Below are 23,619 nucleotides of genomic sequence, written 5' to 3' on the forward strand. Positions count from 1 at the left end.
TAGAATAATGGGCCCCGTATAATACTCCAAACAGAATAAAGAACCCTATATATTGCTCCATAGAGAATAATGTGCCTCATAAAATACTCCATATAGAATAATGGGCCCCGTATTATACTCCAAACAGAATAAAGAACCCCATATATTGCTACATACATAATAATTAGCCCAATATAATGCTTCATGTAGAATAATGGAACCCATATAATGCTCCGCACCAAATAACGGGCCCCATATAATGCCCCGTAAAGTACAATGGACCCCATATATTGCTCCATACAGAATAATGGGCCTCATATAATCCTACATATAGAATAATGGGCCCTGTATAATGCTCTATACAGAATAAAGAACTCATATAATGCTCCATACAGATTAAAGAACCCCATATATTGCCCGATATAGAGTAATGGGCTTAATATAATGCTCCATACAGAATAATCAGACCCATTTAATGCTCCATGCCGAATTATGGGCCCAATATAATGCCCCATACAGTACAATGGACCCCATGCAATGCTCCATACAGAATAAAGAACCCCATATATTTTTCCTTACAGAATAATGGGTCTTATATAATGCTCCATATAGAATAATGGGCCCCATATAATGTTCCATACAGAATAATGGACTCCATATAATGCTCCATACAGAATAATGGGCCCAATATAATGCTCCATACTGAATAATGGGCACCATATAATGCACCGTGAAGTACAATGGACCCCATATTTTGCTCCATACAGAATATTGGGCCTCATATAATGCTCCATATAGAATAATGGGCAACAAATAATGCTCCAAACAGAATTATGGGACCCATATAATGTTGCATACGGAATAATGAGCCCAATATAATGCTTCATACAGAATAATGGACGTCATATAATGCTCCATACTGAATAATGGGCCCATTATAATGCCTTATATAGTACAATGGACCCCATATATTGCTCCATACTGAATAATGGACCTCATATAATGCTCCATACAGAATAATGGACCCCATACAATGCTCCATTCAGAATAAAGAACCCCATATATTGCCCCATAGTGAATAATGGGCCTCATATAATGCTCCATATGGAATAATGGGCCCAATATAATGCTCCATACGGAAAAATGGAACCCATATTATGCTCCATTCCGATTAATGGGCCCAATATAATGCCTCATACAGTGCAATGGACCCCATATATTGCTCCATACTGAATAATGGACATCATATAATGTTCCATATAGAATAATGGACCCCATATAATGCTCCATACAGAATAAAGAACCCCATATATTGCCACATACTGAATAATGTGCCTCATATAATGCTCCATATAGAATAAAGGGCCCCCTATAATACTCCAAACAGAATAAAGAACCTCATATATTGCTCCATACAGAATAATGGGCCCTATATAATGTTCCATACAGAATAATGGAACCCATATAATGCTACATATCGAATAATGGGCCCCATATAATGCTACGTAAAGTACAATGGACCCCATATGTTGCTCCGTAGAGAATAATGGGCCTCATATAATGCTCCATACAGAATATTAAAACCCATTTAATGCTCCATGACGAATTTTGGGCCCAATATAATGCCCCATACAGTACAATGGACACCATATAATGCTCTATGTAACATCCCTGGCGGCGTGCTGGCATGGCTTACCACCTCCCACCTTGCAAGATTGCCATCTTACCTATCAGGCCAGGCTGCACACTTTGCTCTAGTACATGCTGTGTCTCTTGTATGATTGCTTAGGGCGGCGGCGCGGTTACTGACTGATTCTTATAGTTACTGTGTACACACTCCTAATGCCTCCCCAGCCTATTGTGGTGAGTCACTGGATACTTAAACCCCCTCCACCCAGTAGGAGGTGCCTGAGCAACACTTTCCTTCAGTGTCTTCTTTGCAACTGAGTTGCCAGGTCCTGTCCTGTATCTTGTCTGTTTCCACCACCCTGGGGGCTGTATACCCAGGCCCCTTACCTGTATCTGTGACTTCTAGTCTGTCTCCGCCACCCTGGGGGCTGAGTTCCCAGGCTCATTCCTGTATCTTGTTCCTGTTTCAGTTCCTGTCTGAATTATGTCCTAGCCCGTTACTTGTTTGACTCTATGTCCGAGCCTTCCCTTTTCCTGCAGTGTTTGAACCTCCACCTAACTTCAACTCGTTGTCTCTTTGCTTCTGTTTGTGAGTATTGTGTCCACTCGCTACTTCATTGTAAGTACCTTGTGTGTATCTGGTTCTGCTTGTCCCATTTCCCTGCCTCCGTATCTACCTCTTGTGTTCTAACTATCTTCCTGTATTTTCCAGTTTGTTCCATGTGAACAGAGCCCTGTCCTGTCTGCCTGCACCTTCTGCTCTGTTCTGCTCTGCTTGTCCACTGCACCAACGGTTTCGCTCTGCTCTGCTTGTCCACCGGATCTGCGGTTTCGCTCTGCTCTGCTTGTCCACCACATCTGCGGTTTCGCTCTGCTCTGCTTGTTCACCGCACCTGCGGTTTCACTCTGCTCTGCTTGTTCACCTCACCTGTGGTTTCGCTTTGCTTGTTCACTGCACCTGCGGTTTCGCTCTGCTCTCCTTGTTCACTGCACCTGCGGTTTCGCTCTGCTCTGCTTGTTCACTGCACCTGCAGTTTTGCTCTGCTGTGCTTGTTCACCGCACCTGCGGTTTCGCTCTGCTCTACTTGTTCACCGCACCTGCGGTTTCGCTTCACTCTGCTTGTTTACCTCACCTGCGGTTTCGCTCCGCACTGCTTGTTCACCGCACCTGCGGTTTCATTCCGCTCTGCTTGTCCACCGCACCTGCGGTTTTGCTCCGCTCTTCTTGTCCACCGCACCTGCGGTTTCGCTCCACTCTGCTTGTCCACCGCACCTGCGGTTTCGCTCTTCTCTGCCCTGCTTGTCCTCTGCGCCTGCGGTTCTGCTCTGCTAGTCCACCGCACCCGCTGCTCTGTTCCTGTATCCCAGTCTGTACTGGTCCCTGTCCAGCCTGCGTTCATACCAGCCAATATCTGCCTGTCTGCATTCCAGCCATGCCTGTCAGCACCCGCCTGTCTGCATACCAGACATGCCTGCCAGTACCCGCCTGTCTGCATACCAGCCGTGCCTGCCAGTACCAGCCTGTCTGCATACCAGCCATGCCTGCCAGTACCCACCTGTCTGCATACCAGCTGTGCCTGCCAGTACCCACCTGTCTGCACACCAGCCGTGCCTGCCCGTTCCTGCATTCCCCGGTGTGGGTCAACAGCTTTGACCGCTGTCTGACCTGGAGTAGCACCTGGTCCCTCTGCTCGGGTCCTCCATGGTTCACGGAATCGACTGAGCCGTCGTGCGACCTTGGTTGGACCGAGCTGATACTTAGTCACACCCCTCCAGGCACTCCTCGGTTCATGATCCAGTGGGATCACTAACCATGCTCACGCCAGTCAGTCCGGGCGTGAGCGTAACACTCCATACAGAAAAAAGAACCCCATACATCGTTCCATACATATTAATGGGTCTTATATAATGCTCCATATAGAATGATGGGCCCCATATAATACTCCAAAAAGAATAATGGACCCATATAATGCTTCATACAGAATAATGGGCCCAATATAAAGCTCCATACAGAATAATGGAACCCATTTAATGCTCCAAACCGAATAATGGGCCTAAGATAATGCCCCATACAGTACAATGGACCCAATAAAATGCTCCATACAGAATAATGGACCCATATATTGCTCCATACAGAATAATTCGCCTCATATAATGCTCTATACAGAATAATGTGCCCTGTATAATGCTACATACAGAATAAAGAAACCCATATATTGCTCCATACAGAATAATGGGGCTTATTTAATGCTCCATATAGAATAATGGGCCCCATATAATGCTCCATACAAAATATGGGCCCTATATAATGCATCATACAGAATAATGGGCCCAATATAATGCCCCATACAGAATAATGGAACCCATATAATGATCCATACCGAATAATGGACCCCATATAATACCTCGTAAAGTGCAATGGACCCCATATATGGCTCCATACAGAATAATGTGCCTCATATAATCCTCCATATAGAATAATAGGCCCCATATAATGCTCCATACAAAATAAAGAACCCCATATATTGCTCCATATTGAATAATGGGCCTCATATAATGCTCCATGTAGAATAATGGGCCCCGTGTATTACTCCATACAGAATAAAGAACCCCATATATTGTTCTGTATAGAATAATGAACCCCATATATTGTTCCATATAGAATAATGGGTCTCATATAATGCTCCATATAGAATAATGGGCCCCATATAACAGAATAAAGAACCCCATATATTGCTCCATACAGAATAATGGGCATCATATAATGCTCCATATAGAATAATGGGCCCCATATAATGCTCCAAACAGAATAATGTGACCTATATAATGCTCCATACGGAATAATGAGCCCAATATCATGCTCCATACAGAAAAATCGAACCCATAAAATGTTCCATACAGAATAGTGGGCCCCATATAATGCCCAATACAGTACAATGAACCCCATATATTGGTCCAAACTGAATAATGGACCTCATATAATGCTCCATACAGAATAACTGACCCCATATAATGCTCCATACAGAATAAAGAACCCCATATATTGACCGAAAAAGAATAATGGGACTCATATAATGCTCCATATAGAATAATGGGTCCTGTATAATGCTCCATACAGAATAAAGAACCCATATAATGCTCCATACAGAATAATGGGCCTCAGATAATGCTCCATATAGAATAATGGGCCCGTATAATACTCCAAACAGAATGAAGAACCCCATATATTGCTCCATACAACATAATGGACCCAATATAATGTTCCAAGCAGAATAATGGGCCCCATATAATGCACCATAAAGTACAATGGACACCATATATTGCTCCATACAGAATAATGGGCCTCATATAATGCTTCATACAGAATAATAGACCCAATATAAAGCTCCATGCTGAATAATGGAACCCATCTAATGCTCCATGCTGAATAATGGGCCCCATATAATGCCCCATACAGTACAATAGACCCCATTAAATGCACCATACAGAACAGAGAACCCCATATATTGCCCCATACAGAATAATGGGCCTCATATAATGATCCATATAGAATAATGGGCCCTATATAATGCTCAAAATAGAATAATTGACCCATATAATGCTTTATACAGAATAATTGGCCCAATATAAATCTCCATACAGAATAATGGAACCCATTTAATGCTCCATACCGAATAATGGGCTTAAAATAATGTTCCATACAGAATAATGGACCCCATATATTGCTCCATACAGAATTATGGACCCCATATATTGGTCCATAAAGAATAATAGGCCTCATATAATGCTCCATACAGGATAATGTGCCCTCTATAATGCTCCATACAGAATAAAGTACCCCATATATTGCTCCATACAGAATAATGGAGCTCATGTAATGCTCCATACAGAATGATGGAACCAATATAATGCTCCATAGAAAATAATGGGCCCAATATAATGCTCGTACAGAATAATGGAACCCATATAATGCTCCATACCGAATAATGGGCCACATATAATGCCACGTAATGTGCAATTGACCCCATATATTGTTCCATACAAAATAATGAGCCTCATATAATGCTCCATATAGAGTAATGGGCCCCGTATAATGATCCATACGGAATAAAAAAACCATATATGGCTCCATACAGAATAATGGGCCTCATATAAGGCTCCAAACCGAATAATGGGCCCCATATAATGCTCCAAACAGAATAATGGGACCCATATAATGCTCCATACGGAATAATTGGCCCAATATAATGCTCCATACAGAATAATGGGCCCCATATAATGCTCCAAAAAGAATAATGTGACCCATATAATGTTTCATACCGAATAATGGGCCAAAAATGTTACCCCATACAGTACAATGGACCCCATATATAGCTCCTTACTGAATAATGGACCACATATAAAGCTCCATACAGAATAATGGACCCCATATAATGCTCCATACCGAATAATGGGCCTCATATAATGCCCCGTAAAGTAAAATGGACCCCATATATTGCTCTATACAGAATAATGGGCCTCATATAATGCTCTATATAGAATAATGGGCCAGGTATAATGCTCCATACAGAATAAAGAACCCCATTTATTGCTCCATACAGAATAATGGGCCTTATATAATGCTCCATATAGAATAATGGGCCTCATATAATGCTCCATACAGAATAATAAAACCCATTTATTGCTCCATGCCGAATTTTGGGCCCAATATAACGCTCCATACAGTACAATGGACCCCATATAATGCTCCATACAGAATAAAAAAAACCATATATTGTTCCATATAGAATAATGGGTCTTATATAATGCTCCATATAGAATAATGGGCCCCAAATAATGCTCCAAACGGAATAATGGACCCATATAATGCTTCATACAGAACAATGGGCCAATTTAAAGCTCCATACAGAATAATGGAACTAATTTTATGCTCCATACCGAATAATGGGCCCCATATAATGCCCCATACAGTACAATGGACCCCATATAATGCTACATACAGAATAATGGACCCCATATATTGCTCCATACAGAATAATAGGCCTAATATAATGCTCCATACAGAATAATGTGCCCCGTATAATGCTCCATACAGAATAAAAAACACATATATTGCACCATACAAAATAATGGGGCTCATTTAATGCTCCATGTAGAATAATCGGCCCCATATAATACTCCACACAGAATAATGTGCCCAATATAATGCACCATACAGAATAATGGAACCCATATAATGCTCTATAACGAAAAATGGGCCCCATATAATGCCCCATAAAGTACAATGGACCCTATATATTGCTCCATACAGAATAATGAGCCTCATATAATACTCCATACAGAATAAAGAACCCCATATATTGCTCCATATATAATAATGAACCCTATATATTGCTCCATATAGAATTGTGGGCCTAATATAATGCTCCATATAGAATAATGGGCCCTGTATAATACTCCAAACAAAATAAATAACCCCATATATTTCTCCATACAGAATAATGTACCTCATATAATGCTCCATATAGAATAATGGTCCCCATATAATGCTCCAAACAGAATAATGCAACTCATATAATGCTCCATACGGAATAATGAGCCCAATATCATGCTCCATACAGAAGAATGGAGCCCATATAATGCTCCATACCGAATAATGGGCCCCATATAATGTCCCATACAGTACAATGGACTCCATATATTGCTCCATACTGAGTAAAGAACCCCATATGTTGTCCCATACAGAATAATGGGCTTCATATAATGCTCCATATGGAATAATGGGCCAAGTATAATGCTCCATACAGAATAATTAAACCCATTTAATTCTCCATGCCGAATTATGGGCCCAATATAATGCCCCATACAGTACAATGGACCCCGTATAATGCTCCATACAGAATAAAGAACCCCATATATTGTTCCATACAGAATAATGGGTCTTATATAATGCTCCATATAGAATAATGCCCCCCATATAATGCTCCAAACAGAATAATGGACCCATAGAATGCTTCATATAGAAAAATGGGCCCAATATAAAGCTCCATACCGAAAAATGGAACCCATTTAATGCTCCATACCGAATATTGGGCCCCATATAATGCCGCATACAGTACATTGGACCCCATGTAATGCTCCATAAAGATTAATGGCCCCCATATATTGCTCCATACAAAATAATGGGACTCATATTGTGCTCCATACAGAATAATGTGCCCTTTATAATGCTCCATACAGAATAAAGAACCCAATATATTGCTCCATACAGAATAATGGGGCTCATGTAATGCTCCCTATAGAATAATGGGCCCCATATATTGCTCCATATAGAATAATGAACCTCATATATTGCACCATATAGAATAATGAACCCCATATATTGTTCCATATAGAATTTTGGGCCTCATATAATGCTCCATTTAGAATAATAAGGACCCCGTGTAATACTCCAAAAAGAATGAAGAACCCCATATATTGTTCTATACAGAATAATGTACCTCATATAATGCTCCATATAGAATAATGGTCCCAATATAGTGCTCCATACGGAATAACGAGCCCAATATAATGCTTCATACAGAAAAATAGAACCCATATAATGCTTCATACCGAATAATGGGCCCCATATAATGCCCCATACAGTACAATGGACTCCATATAATGCTCCATTTAGAATAAAGAACCCCATATATTGTTCCATACAGAATAATGGGTCTTATATAATGCTCCATATAGAATAATGGGCCCCATATAATGCTCCAAACAGAGCAATGGACCCATATAATGCTTCATACAGAATAAAGGGCCCAATGTAAAGCTCCATACAGAATAATGGAACCCATTTAATGCTCCATAACGAATAATGGGCCACATATAACGCCCCATACAGTACATTGGACCCCATATAATGCTCCATACAGAATAATGGCCCCCATATATTGCTCCATACAGAATAATGGACCTCATGTTTCTCTCCGTACAGAATAATGTGCCCTGTATAATGCGCCATACAAAATAAAGAACCCCATAAATTGCTCCATACAGAATAATGGGGCTCATGTAATTCTCCCTATAGAATAATGGGCCCCATATAATGCTCCATACAGAATAATGGGCCCCATATAATTCTCCATACAGAATAATGGACCCCATATAATGCTCCAAACAGAATAATAGGCCCAATATAATGTTCCATACAGAATAATGGAGCCCATATAATGCTCCATACAGAATAATATGCCCCATATAATGCCCAGTAAAGTACAATGGATCCCATATAATGCTCCATACAGAATAATGGACCCCATATATTGCTCCATACAGAATAATGGGCCTCATATAATGCTCCATACATAATAATGTGCCCCGTATAATGTTCCATACAGAATAGAGAACCCCATATATTGCTCCATATACAATATTGAACCCCATATATTGCTCTATATAGAATAATGAACCCCATATATTGCTCCATATAGAATAATGGGCCTCATACAATGCTCATATAGAATAATGGGCCCGTATAATACTCCAAACAGAATGAAGAACCCCATATATTGCTCCATACAGAGTAATGTACCTCATATAATGCTCCATATAGAAAAATGGTCCCCATGTAATGCTCCAAACAGAATAATGGGACTCCTATAATGCTCCATACGGATTAATGAGCCCAATATAATGATCCATACAGAAAATGGAACCCATATAATGCTTCATACCGAATACTGGGCCCCATATAATGCCCCATACAGTACAATGGACTCCATATAATGCTCCATACAGAATAAAGTACCCCATATATTGTTCCATACAGAATAATGGCTCTTATATAATGTTCCATATAGAATAATGGGCCCCATATAATGCTCCAAACAAAATAATGGACCCATATAATGCTTCATACAGAATAATGGGCCAAATATAAAGCTCCATACAGAATAATGGAACCCATTTAATGCTGCATAACTAGTGTTGAGCGAGCACTAAAATGCTCGGGTGCTCGAAGCTCGGGCCGAGCTCACCGTGATACTCGGCTGCTCGACCCGAGCAACAAGCCCAATGTTAGTCTATGGGAGACCCAAGCATTTTTGCGGCGGCACCCCTGGCTGTCTGTACAAGCCTAAAAAGTGCCCAAAACGATAGTGACAGTGTTCAAATGACATGGGGACAACATGGGGATTGCCCCAGGAAGCATTTCTGACCCACAGGTCACTTCTGTCAACAACGTGGTCAGAGGTATTAAACCACTTTAACGGGCTCACAATAAAACGTTCAAAAACTAAACTGAAATGGTTTTCCTGTGAAATATGTTAAGGAACTTCCTTTACAGGGTAAAGACTTTTTGTATAAGGTAAAATAAATAACCAAAAACAAAAATACTCCTCCACATCTTGGGCTATGTTCACAAGTAGCATTTTCATGCGTTTTTGCACTTTTGTATTGCTTTCAACCGTGACAAATGCATTCACCGGGAAATGTCATTTTAACATTTTGCAATCTTATCTGGCCATGTGCTGTGTGACACATGCATACAGTGCTGAAAAGACATGGGAACAGCATGGGAAGACCCCTGGAAGCATCTCTGACACCCAGGTCACTGTGTAAAAGTGTGCTCATCAAAAGTGATCCTTGCCGCATCAGAAGATGCAGACTTGCAACAATCCCTGTGCAAGTCCTTGTCCCAGGGCAGTGTTCAATTGTACCTCCCCCATTCCTTGCAATGCAAGCGCAAGTATGCAGCCTGCCACCCACCCACCCCCAGGCTGCAATACCATACTGCTAGCTTGCACTTGAAATGGGGCCTTTTAGTTTGGAGGAGGCTGAAGCTGGCCACTACCTCATGGCTGCTTCGGGAGCGAGGTATCCATACTCAGTCCCCAGCCGCCCGGCGGCAGGGTGTCCACGCTCGGTCCCCAGCTGCCAGGGGGTGGCCGGGTGTCCATACTCGGTCCCCAGCTGCCCCATGGCCGGGTGTCCACACATGGTCCCCAGCCGCCCCTATTTCTCCTGGGAACTTCCCCCACACTTTTCTTAGCCTGGCCTGCTTTAGGGCAGCATTGGACGAGCCCACCAGAGAACCAGACTCCTCCGGTGGGCCCTGGCTTCTCCATCAGGGGAGTTGAGAGTGCCAAGGTGAGGAGCATGATGATGATGATGATAGAAGTTAGCATCTGCTTTGTTTTCTTGGAATGCAAGCGTAAGTGTGCAACCTGCCACCCACCCACCCCCAGGCTGCAATACCATACTGCTAGCTTGCTTGCACTTGAAATTGGACCTTTTAGGCATGTGGAGGCAGACGCCGGCCACCATGTCATGGCTGCGTCGGCGGCCTGGTGTCCCTACTCGGTCCCCAGCCACCCCGCGGCCGGGTGTCCACACACAGTCCCCAGCTGCCTGGGATCGGCCGGATGTCTATAAACGGTCCCAAGCCACCCCTATTTCTCCTGGGAACTTCCCCCACACTTTTCTTAGCCTGGCCTGCTTTAGGGCTGCATTGGCCGAGCCCACCAGACAACCAGACTCCTCCGGTGGGCCCTGGCTTCTCCATCAGGGGAGTTGAGAGTACCAAGGTGAGGAGCATGATGATGATGATGATAGAAGTTAGCATCTGCTTTGTTTTCTTGGAATGCAAGCGTAAGTGTGCAACCTGCCACCCACCCACCCCCAGGATGCAATACCATACTGCTAGCTTGCTTGCACTTGAAATTGGACCTTTTAGGCATGTGGAGGCAGACGCCGGCCACCATGTCATGGCTGCGTCGGCGGCCTGGTGTCCCTACTCGATCCCCAGCCACCCCGCGGCCGGGTGTCCACACACAGTCCCCAGCTGCCTGGGATCGGCCGGATGTCTATAAACAGTCCCAAGCCACCCCTATTTCTCCTGGGAACTTCCCCCACACTTTTCTTAGCCTGGCCTGCTTTAGGGCTGCATTGGCTGAGCCCACCAGACAACCAGACTCCTCCGGTGGGCCCTGGCTTCTCCATCAGGGGAGTTGAGAATGCCAAGGTGAGGAGCATGATGATGATGATAGAAGTTAGCATCTGCTTTGTTTTCTTGGAATGCAAGTGTAGGTGTGCAACCTTCCACCCACCCACCCCAGGCTGCAATACCATACTGCTAGCTTGCTTTCACTTGAAATTGGGCCTTTTAGGCATGTGGAGGCAGACGCCGGCCACCATGTCATGGCTGCGTCAGCGGCCTGGTATCCATACTCAGTCCCCAGCCGCCCAGCGGCCGGGTGTCCACGCTCGGTCCCCAGCCACCAGGGGGCGGCCGGGTGTTCATAAACGGTCCCCAGCCGCCTCTATTTCTCCTTTCAACTTCGCCCACACTTTTCTTAGCCTGGCCTGCTTTAGTGCAGCATTGTACGAGCCCACCAGAGAACCAGACTCCGCCAGTGGGCCCTGGCTTCTCCATCAGGGGAGTTGAGAGTGCCAAGCTAAGGAGCATGATGATGATGATAGAAGTTAGCATCTGCTTTGTTTTCTTGGAATGCAAGCGCATGTATGTAGTAGCGGCTAGGCCTGAGGTGGTCAGCGTTTTGGCGCATATCCTACCTCCTCCGAGGATTGCTAGATGTTTTCCTGCTACTATCCCAGTTCTATGACTCCCGTTAAAACAAAACTTCAGGTGATGAATGATGGATGAGGTGGTGGCAAAGGAGAAAGAGCAGGAGGAACTGGGACCATTCACATCAATATCACGCCAGTCAACCACACATGTCTTGTAGGATATGTTTCTGTACCAAAGGAGCGGTTCAGCTACACAGTTATAGGGCATACAGTGAGTGCAATGCCTACCAAAAATTTTGAGGCACTCCAATGCCCCTTGGAAATGACATGGAGGTCAGAGGGCCTTAACTAAACCGTTTTTTCCATTTATAGCAACTGGGTCTCCTGTGCACTGTTGGCCTAAGCAGTGAATGGAAGGCTTTCCAAAAATTATGAGGAACTGCAATGCCCCTTGAAGAAGACGTGGATTACAGCATACTAAAAACCTTCTACCCATTATTGGGGAGTGGGTCTCCCTTAGTGTACGCCTATGCATTAAAAAGCAAAAGCTGGCTAAAATTAGGAGGAAATGCAATGCCCGTTGGAAGAGTCGTGGAGGTTAGAGTTAATTAAAAACAACATTTCAATGCCCCTTGGAAGAGCTGTGGAGTTCAGAGTCTTTTAACAAGGTTTTAATGCCTCTTGGAAGAGACGTGGAGGTCGCAGTAGCTTAACAAGACGATTTTAATGCCCCTTGTAAGAATGGTGGAGGTCGCAGTGGAATAAAAAGACAATATCAATGCCCCTTGGAAAAGTGGTGGAGGTCGCAGTAGCTTAACAAGACGGTTTTAATGCCCCTTGGAAGAATGGTGGAGGTCGCAGTGGAATAAAAAGACAATATCAATGCCCCTTGGAAAAGTGGTGGAGGTCGCAGTAGCTTAACAAGACGGTTTTAATGCCCCTTGGAAAAGTGGTGGAGGTCGCAGTAGCTTAGCAAGACGGTTTTAATGCCCCTTGGAAAAGAGGTGGAGGTCGCAGTAGCTTAACAAGACGATTTTAATGCCCCTTGGAAGAGACGTGAAGGTCGCAGTAGCTTAACAAGACGGTTTTAATGCCCGTTGGAAAAGTGGTGGAGGTTGCAGTAGCTTAACAAGACGGTTTTAATGTCCCTTGGAAGAGACGTGGAGGTCGCTGTAGCTTAACAAGATGGTTTTAATGCCCCTTGGAAAAGTGGTGGAGGTCGCAGTAGCTTAACAAGATGGTTTTTATGCCCCTTGGAAGAGACGTGGAGGTCGCAGTAGCTTAACAAGACGGTTTTAATGCCCCTTGGAAAAGTGGTGGTGGTCGCAGTAGCTTAACAAGACAGTTTTAATGCCCCTTGGAAAAGTGGTGGAGGTCGCAGTAGCTTAACAAGACAATTTTAATGCCTCTTGGAAGAGACGTGGAGGTTGCAGAAGCTTAACAAGATGGTTTTAATACCCCTTGGAAAAGTGGTGGAGGTCGCAGGAGCTTAACAAGACAGTTTTAATGCCTCTTGGAAGAGACGTGGAGGTCGCAGTAGCTTAACAAAACGGTTTTAATGCCCCTTGGAAAAGTGGTGGGGGTCGCAGTAGCTTAACAAGACGGTTTTCATGCCCCTAGGAAGAGACGTGGAGGTCGCAGTAGCTTAACAAGACTGTTTTAATGCCCCTTGGAAGAGACATGGAGGTCGCAGTAGCTTAACAAGATGGTTTTAATGCCCCTTGGAAGAGACGTGGAGGTCGCTGTAGCTTGACAAGACTGTTTTAATGCCCCTTGGAAGAACGGTGGAGGTCGCAGTGGAATAAAAAGACAATATCAATGCCCCTTGGAAAAGTGGTGGAGGTCGTAGTAGATTAACAAGACGGTTTTAATGCCCCTTTGAAGAATGGTGGAGGTCGCAGTGGAATAAAAAGACAATGTCAATTCCCCTTGGAAAAGTGGTGGAGTTCGCAGTAGCTTAACAAGATGGTTTTAATGCCCCTTGGAAGAGACGTGGAGTTCAGAGTAGCTTAACAAGACGGTTTTCATGCCCCTTACAAGAGCCATGCAGTACAGCATATTAAAAACATTATTCCCATTATTTGGGAGTGGGTCTCCCATAGTCTTTGCCTATGCCTTTCAAGCAAAAGCTGCCAAAAATTAGGACGGAGGAACTTGCAATGCTGGCAAACAATAGCCATGCAGTACAGCATATTAAAAACATTATTCCCATTATTGGGGAATGGGTCTCCCATAGTCTTTGCCTATGCCTTCCAAGCAAAAGCTGCCAAAAATTAGGACGGAGGAACTTGCAATGCTGTCAACACGGACCACAATCACCCTGGTGGTATAGTGGTGGTGGAGGCTGAGGATAAGGAGAAGAGCAAAATACAAGCGGTGCATGGGAATACACCTCCCGAAATAACACAGTGGATTTGACTTTATGTTACTCTGCTGTCATTTGGTGGTAATGAGAAATCTGGCCCAATCCAGCTCTTGTTCATTTTGATAAGGGTCAGCTTGTCAGCATTGTCAGTTGACAGGCGAGTGCGCTTATCAGTTATAATTCCCCCAGTGGCACTAAAAACACGCTCCGATAACACGCTAGTGGCAGGGCAGACCAGGACCTCCAAGGCGCACAGAGCGAGGAATCATGGAGGACGCTGGTATGGTCGGCAAGGTACTCCCTCACCATCTTTTGAAACTTTCCACTCCTTGTGAGAGTACCCCGCGCCTCAGGGCCTGTAAGCTGGGCGGGTCTCAGAAAACTGTCCCAGAATGTTGACAGTGTTCCCCTGCCTATGCTGGATTTGAGTTGCGTCTCTCTCGCCTGTACACCTTGGTTGGTCAACGAACTGTGACCTCTGCCGCTAGCGTGTTCAGATGGGAATTTTTTTAACAGTTCTGCAGCAAGGGCCTTCTGGTACTGCCCCATTTTTGTAGACCTCTCCACCTCAGGAATAAGAGAGTGAAAGTTCTCCTTGTAGCGGGGGACTAAAAGTGTCACCAACCAGTAATGACTGTCACCCAACATTTTGACAACGCGAGGGTCACGGTTAAGGCAGCGTAACATAAAGTCAGCCATGCGTGCCAGACTGGTAACGGGCAAGACTTCCGTGTCCTCACCAAGATGACGACTGACCATGCTCTCCTCCTCCCCCCTGTCCTCAGGCCACCCACGCTGAACCAACGGTATGACAGTTGTACAGGTACTACCATCTACAGCGCATGATACCAGCTCTCGTTCTTCCTCCTCCTCCTCCTCTCCCTCATTGTCACCCAATGCACGTTGGGATGAGATGAGGCTGGGCTGTGTGTAATCGCCCATTACGGCTTCTTGATCCATCTCATCATACTCTGGCTGCAATGCTTCCTCTTTAATTCTCTGCAGAGAGCGTTGCAAAAGACAGACAAGTGGGATGCTGATGCTAATGATGGTGTCATCGCCACTCACCATCTTGGTGGCCTCCTCAAAGTTTGTCAGGATGGTACATATCTCAGACATCCAGGTCCACTCCTGAGGTCTTATGTGTGGAGTCTGACCTGAATATCGACGGCCTTGTTGCAGCTGGTACTCCACAACTGCTCTCTTCTGCTCACAAATCCTTTTCAACATGTGGAGGGTAGAGTTCCAATGTGTGGGGACATCACACACCAGTCAGTGTGCCGGAAGCTGCAAACACTGCTGCAACACAGCAAGGGTGGCGGAAGCTGTAGCCGACTTGCAAAAATGAGCTGACAGGTGGTGTACTTTGACAAGCAGATCTGGCATCTCGGGGTACGATTTAAGAAACCGCTGAACCACGAGGTTAAGCACATGAGCCAGGCATGGTACGTGTGTGATCTCACCTCGCCTCAGAGCCGCCACCAGGTTACGGCCATTGTCACACACGACCATGCCTGGATGTAGGTTCAGCAGTCTCAGCCACAGATCTGCCTGCTCTTTCACAGCTGTCCACAACTCACAAGCAGTGTGAGGTTTATCACCTAAGCTTATGAGTTTCAGCACAGCCTGTTGCCGCTTGGCTGAGGCAGTACTGCCGTGCTTCCAGCTTGTAACTGATGTGGTGATATCTGAGATGGAGGCTGAACAGAGGAGGAGGAGGAGGATGATGCGCAGGAGCTGTACACTGTGGGGGCAACTCTGACTGACATAGGGCCCACAATCCTCGGTGTGGGGAGGATGTGTTCCGTCCCAAGGTCCGACTGTGTTCCGGCTTCCACTATGTTTACCAAGTGTGCCATCAGGAAGATGTACCATCCCTGGCCACAAGCACTTGTCCACGTGTCCGTTGTCAGGTGGACTCTCCCAGTAACTGCATTGTTGAGGGCACGGCAGATGTTTTGGGACACGTGCTTGTGTAATGTGGGGATGGCACACCGGGCAAAATAGTGTCTGCTGGGGACCGAGTACCGAGGGACGGCCACCGCCTTAAGGTTGCGGAAGGATTCCGTCTTCCCCAGCCTAAAAGGCAGCATTTCCAACGCAAGCAGTCGTGAAATGTGCGAATTTAGGACTGCGGCCTGTGGGGCGTTGGCTGCGAATTTGTGCTTTCATTCAAAGCTCTGGGATATGGACAATTGAACACTGCGGTGGGACGTGGATGTGGACGTTGATGCTGTTTCTTGAGAAACTGCCATAACAAGTGAAGACTGAAAGGAGGGGGCATCTTTGCATGCAGTATGGACAGGGGATTGCCTTGCACGCACAACAGGGGGTACCATTATACGCACAACAGCGGAAGAAGCAGTGGTGACACCCGCTGACACTGGTCGTAGACCCTGGGGTTCGCCACACAAAGTCTGGTGCTTTGCTGACATGTGCCTGATCATGCTGGTGGTGGTCAGGCTGGTAGTTTTGTCACCCTGATGCTGGCATGGCAGGTGGTACAAATGGCCTTTTTGGGGTTATCAGCAGAGTCTTTAAAAAAATTCCAGACTCTGGAAGACCTACCAGTTGTACTGGCAACATCCCTCGTGTTGGTGTTACGGGGTACTGTTGCCCGCCTTCTGTGTGCGGCCACCACACTGCTTCTTCCTGCCTGTTGGGGTGCTCTGCCTCCCTCCCGCTGAGTGCTGCTGGCCTCACTCTGCGTGTCCTCCTGCCACGTTGGGTCAGTTACTAGATCATCCACCACCTCCTCCTTTTCCACTTGCACACCGTGATCCTCCTCCTCACTTCGTGACAATTGTGTCTCGTCATCGTCCACCTCTTGTGACAAATTGCCAGCGTCGACTTCCTGTGGCCGTGGCTGTTCAAACATTTGGGTATCGATACATGGGATCTCGTCTTCCACCACTTCAAGCGGAGGAGGCGAGGGGCACAAATATGGAAATAGACCAGTGAACAGCTCTTCAGAGTGTCCAAGTGTGGGATCAGTTGCTGTCTGACGGCACTCGGCATGGTGGGAGGAAGGAGCATCAGGGTGAGGAGGAGTATGCAGTCGAGACTCACGGCTGCTAAAACTTGACTGTGTGGAAGACAGACTGGAGGTGGTGGTGCCCAGGTAACTGGAAGTATTATCTGCTATCCAACTAATAACCTGTTCACACTGATCAGTTCGCAATACTGGTGTTGTAGTGTGCTTCCCTAGTAATTCGGTCAAGAAGTGGGAGCGAGAAGATGTGGCTGTTGGTTGTGGCTAGTGTTGAGCATTCCGATACTGAAATATCGGGTATCGACCGATATTCGCGGTATCGGAGTTCCGAAACTGAGTTCCCATACTTTTGGAATATGGAATACCGGAATCGGAAGTTCCCATAATGCCTGCGCTCTGCAGTGTCTCTGAAGGATGACAAGCTGGATGGCAGCGCTCAACTGCGATCCAGCCTGTCATCAGAATGCCATCCCAGCGTGAGAGAATTCTCCTGCGCTCACGGCAAGCGCAGGAGAATTCTCCCACGCTGTCAGTGACGTGCATGAGGTGAGCCGAGTTCATTGGACATGACCTCGGCTCATCTTTATGCTGTCACAGGCAGACACTGAGGAGCGCAAGCATGCCTGCGCTTCTCAGTGTCTGCGGCATGGCAAGCTGGATGGCAGCTTTCGGCTGCGATCAAGTCTGTCATTTGAATGTAGCAGAGCTGGAGCCATCCTAGGAACCATGGAAAGGTAAGGATGATGTTGGTTTATTATTTTACTTTTATTGCAGAAGACATTGGCTTCAGCTGGAATGGGCGTGATGGTAAGTATGGTTTAATTTAGAACATTAAAAAATTGTGTGTTTATTTCAATAAGGCTATGTGCCCACGTTGCGGACCTGAAACATATTTTTTACGCTTCTCCCTGGCGGGAAAATCGCATGCGGATATTACATGCGGTTTTCCCGTCAGGTAGAAGCGTTTGTGAGGCGTCTTTGCATGCATTTCCGCATGCGGGTTATCAAACACTTCTCCAAGCATCACTTGGAAAAGTGCTTGACAACTTGTTCAGAATGGTAAAAAATAAAAAAATAAACTTTATACTCACCTTCTGATGCATTCTCTGCCCCGTCCGGAGGCTTGAGCGGCTCACGCTGTTGTGTGCAGGACCTGCGGTGACGTCATTAAGTCATGTGGTGGGTCACATGACTCAATGACGTGGCAGGTCCTTCAGAGCGCGACGGAGGGAAAACATCAGAAGATAAGTATAAACTTTATTTTATTTTTTTTTTTACAGGTTCTTTGGTACCCAGGTCTGGATGAGAGTCTCCTCTCCTCCAGACTTGGGTACCATCCGCACATTGATTCCGCTGCGCTTCCGCAAAATTAATGAACATGCTGCGGATTTTTGACCGCAGCATATATGCTGCGGAAAAATCCGCAGCATGGGCATTGACATTGCGGAATGCCATTGGGGACCATGGGGTGCGGATATACATACGTTTTTCAAGCGTTTACGCTGCGGAAATTCCGCAGCATATACGCTTGAAAAACGCTACGTGGGCACACAGCCTTAAAGGACTTTATTCTGGGTGTTTGTGTTTTTTTTTAACTTTGACTATGGGATTTTTAATGGGGGTGTCTTATAGACGCCTCTCCATTACTAACCTGGGCTTGATGTCAGCTGGCATTATAAGCTGACATCAACCCCAACTATTAACCCACTGCCAGGGCAGTGGGAAGAGCGAGGCTAAGTGCCAGAATTGGCGCATCCTATGGATGCGCCATTTCTGGGGCGGCTGACAGCTTGTGTTTCTAGTCTGGGAGTGGGCCAATATTCATGGCACCCTTCCTGGGCTATTAATATCAGCCCCCAGCTGTCTGCCTAGCCTTTGCTGGTTATTAAAATTGGGGGGACCCCACATCATTTTTTTTGGGGTCCCCCATTTTAATAGCTAGTAAAGGCTAGGTATTCAGCTGGGGGCTGATATTAGTAGCCTGGGAAGCTCCGTGGGTATTACCCCCTTCCCAGACTTCAAACATCTGCCCCAGCCATCTGCTTAACCTCTGCTAGAGACTAAAATTATGGGGAACCCCACGCCAATTTTTTTTTTATTAAATCCTTTATTTTAACACTAAATGACTAGTACAGTAATCAACACTGTCTCTGTACTTCTTATATATGTGACTGACATGTTTCTATGTATCTAATCTATGTGTGATGCTCTATTCTTTCTGTTCTAAATTGTCGGGAACCGATGCTGAATTGCCGGCCGGCTTTTTTAAAGAGACTGTGCATGAAGACACTATTATTTTTTTTAATAAATCCTTTAACACTAAATGACAAGTACAGTAAGCAACACTGTCACTGTACTTATATATGTGACTGACATGTTTCTATCTTATTTATGTGTGGTGCTCTATTCTTTCTGTTCTAAATTGTCGGGTACCGGTGTATGCCGCTGCTGAATTGCCGGCTTTTCATGTAATACATTCTACATTATTCTTAGTTGTTTTCCTTCATGTAGAATTAACCTACAAGGAAAGAAAGGGTTTATTTTCCTTACGATATTTGTGTCCCATTGACTTGCATTGGTTTCCGGTATCGGAATCGGCGATATCCAATATTTTTTGGGTATCGGTCCGATCCAATCCGATCCGATATTTCCCGATATCGGAAGGTATCGCTCAACACTAGTTGTGGCACATTTTCACCTTGGCCACGCCCCGTCCTCTACACTCACCATCACCAGAACGTCCAGTTCCACGTCCCTTGACACGCGCCTTGCCCATTGTAAATGAAGTAAAATAGCTTACACTCGCACTATCAATGGAAAAAGGGTAATAAAAAGGAGATTAGAACCGTGGAAGAGGAAAACCACAGTTCTATTTCTCTGGCCTACACCAGACTCTTTTAAACAGATATATTTGTGTCTGTACAGTCAGGGAGACACTATTACAGTTTTTTTTTTATGGAAAAAATGCCAAAAACAGGACAATACAGAGATTTAACCCGTGGAACTGAAAAACCACAGTTCTATTTCTCTGGCCTACACCAGACTCTTTTAAACAGATATATTTGTGTCTGAACAGTCAGGGAGACACTATTACTGGGTTTTTTTACGGAAAAAATGCCAAAAGCAGGGTAATACAGAGATTTGACTAGTGGAAATGCAAAACCACAGTTCTATTTCTCTGGCCTACACCAGACTCTTTTAAACAGATATACTGGTGTCTGAACAGTCAGGGAGACACTATTACAGTTTTTTTACGCAAAAAATGCCAAAAGCAGGATAATACAGAGATTTGACCCGTGGAACTGCAAAACCACAGTTCTATTTCTCTGGCCTACACCAGGCTCTTTTAAACAGATGTATTGGTGTCTGAACAGTCAGGGAGACACTATTACAGTTTTTTTTACAGGTAAAAATGCCAAAAGCAGGATAATACAGAGATTTGACCCGTGGAACTGCAAAACCACAGTTCTATTTCTCTGGCCTACACCAGACTCTTTTAAACAGATATATTGGTGTCTGAACCGTCAGGGAGACACTATTACTGGGTTTTTTTACGGAAAAAAATGCCAAAAGCAGGATAATACAGAGATTTGACCCGTGGAACTGAAAAACCACAGTTCTATTTCTCTGGCCTACACCAGACTCTTTTAAACAGATATATTGGTGTCTGAACAGTCACAGACACACTCAATTTTTTTTTTGGTGGGGGGGGGATACCAAAAGGTTAATAAGACGTGTATTTGTACAGTCTGACTGAGGAAAAAAAATACAGGATTTAGATGAAAAAAAAAGGATTTTTCCTGGCCCCTAAGACCGGGGGATAAGTCTAGCAATTTGACCAACAGGAGCACACAGGACTGTAATGCAGCGTTTGCTGGTATAACCACTGCGTCTCCTATACAGCCTGCCAGCCTGATATCTGGGATGGATATTAGTCCTGTGAAGTACTGTTTGTTTGATTTGGCAGGCTTTAGAGACCCTAAACTACCTATTTCTCACTATATATCTCTCCCTAACTCAGCAGCACTCTCCCTACACTGTCTGATCCGGAGCGACTGTGTCCAAGATGGCGGCGCCCGGTTTTAAATGCTCGAGGTGACGCTGTGCGGATAGCCAATCACTGTAATGCCCACAAACAACATAGCTGCGGCATTCCAGTGACTGGCTGGCAGGGCGGAGACCCGAGCTCCCGCCCGAGTAACCCGGAAATGCTCGGTGCTCGCCGAACATCCTGAGTAGTGAGATGCTCGGGCGAGTACCGAGCAGTATCGAGCATGCTCGCTCAACACTATCCATAACGAATAATGGGCCCCATATAATGCCCCACACAGTATATTGGACCCCATATAATGCTCCATACAGAATAATGGCCCCGATATATTACTCCATACAGAATAATGGGCCTCATATTATGCTCCATACAGAATAATGTGCCCTGTACAATGCTCCATGCAGAAAAAAGAACCCCATATATTGCTCCATACAGAATGATGGGCCACATATAATGCTCCATACAGAATAATGGGCCCCATATAATGCTCCATACAGAACAATGGACCCCATATAATGCTCAAAACAGAATAATGGGCCCAATATAATGCTCCATACAGAAAAATGGAGCTCATATAATGCTCCATACAGAATAATAGGCCCCATATAATGCCCAGTAAAGTACAATGGATCCCATATAATGCTCCATACAGAATAATGGACCCCGTATATTGCTCCATACAGAATAATGGGCCTCATATAATGCTCCATACAGAATAATGTGCCCCATATAATGCTCCATACAGAATTATGTGCCCCGTATAATGCTCCATACAGAATAAAGAACCCAATATATATTGCTCCATACAGAATAATGGGACTCATTTAATGCTCCATATAGAATAATGGGCCCAATATAATGCTCCATACAGAATAATAGGCCCAATATAATGCTCCGTACAGAATAAAGGAACCCATATAACGCTCCATAAAGAATATTGGACCCCATATAATGCCCCATATGTACAATGGACCCCATATATTGCTCCATACAGAATAATGTGCCTCATATAATGCTCCATATAGAATAATGGGCCCCGCATCATGCTTCATACAGAATAAAGAACCCCATATATTGCTCCATATAGAATAATGGGCCTCATATAATGCTCTATATAGAATATTAGGCCCAGTATAATACTCCATACAGAATAAAGAACCCCATATATTGTTCCATATAGAATAATGAACCCCATATATTGCTCCATATAGAATAATTGGTCTCATATAATGCTCCATATAGAATAATGGACCCCATATAATGCTCCATACAGAATAATGGAACCCATTTAATGCTCCATGCCGAATAATGGGCCCCATATAATGCCCCATACAGTACAATGGACTCCATATAATGCTCCATACAGAATAAAGAACCCCATATATTGCCCCATACAGAATAATGGGCCTCATGTAATGCTCCATATAGAATAATGGGCTCCAAATAATGCTCAATACAGATTAATGGACCCAATATAATGCTCCATACCGAATAATGGGCCCCATATAATGCCCCGTAAAGTTCAATGGACCACATATATTGCTCCATTCAGAATAATGGGAATCATATAATACTCCATATAGAATAATGGGCAGCATATAATGCTCCAAACCTAATAATGGGACCCATATAATGCTCCATACGGAATAATAGGCCCATTATAATGCTCCATACAGATTAATGGACCCCAGAAAATGCTCCATACAGAATAATGGGCACAATATAACGCTCCATACTGAATAATGGGCCTCATATAATGCCCCATACAGTACAATGAACTCCATATAATGCTCCATACAGAAAAAAGAACCCCATATATTGCCCCATACAGAATAATGGGCCTCATATAATGCTCCATATAGAATAATGGGCCCCATAAAATGCTCCAAACAGAATAATGGACCCATATAATGCTTCATACAGAATAATGGGCCCAATATAAAGCTCCATACAGAATAAAGGAACCCATTTAATGCTCCATACCGAATAATGGGCCCCATATGATGCCACATACAGTAAAATGGACCCCATATAATGCTCCATACAGAATAATGGACCCCATATATTGCTCCACACAGAATAATA

The sequence above is a fragment of the Phyllobates terribilis genome, unplaced genomic scaffold (genome assembly GCF_046119375.1).
Source record: "Phyllobates terribilis strain yellow unplaced genomic scaffold, ASM4611937v1 Scaffold_9__5_contigs__length_417890890, whole genome shotgun sequence".
Lineage (NCBI taxonomy): Eukaryota > Metazoa > Chordata > Amphibia > Anura > Dendrobatidae > Phyllobates > Phyllobates terribilis.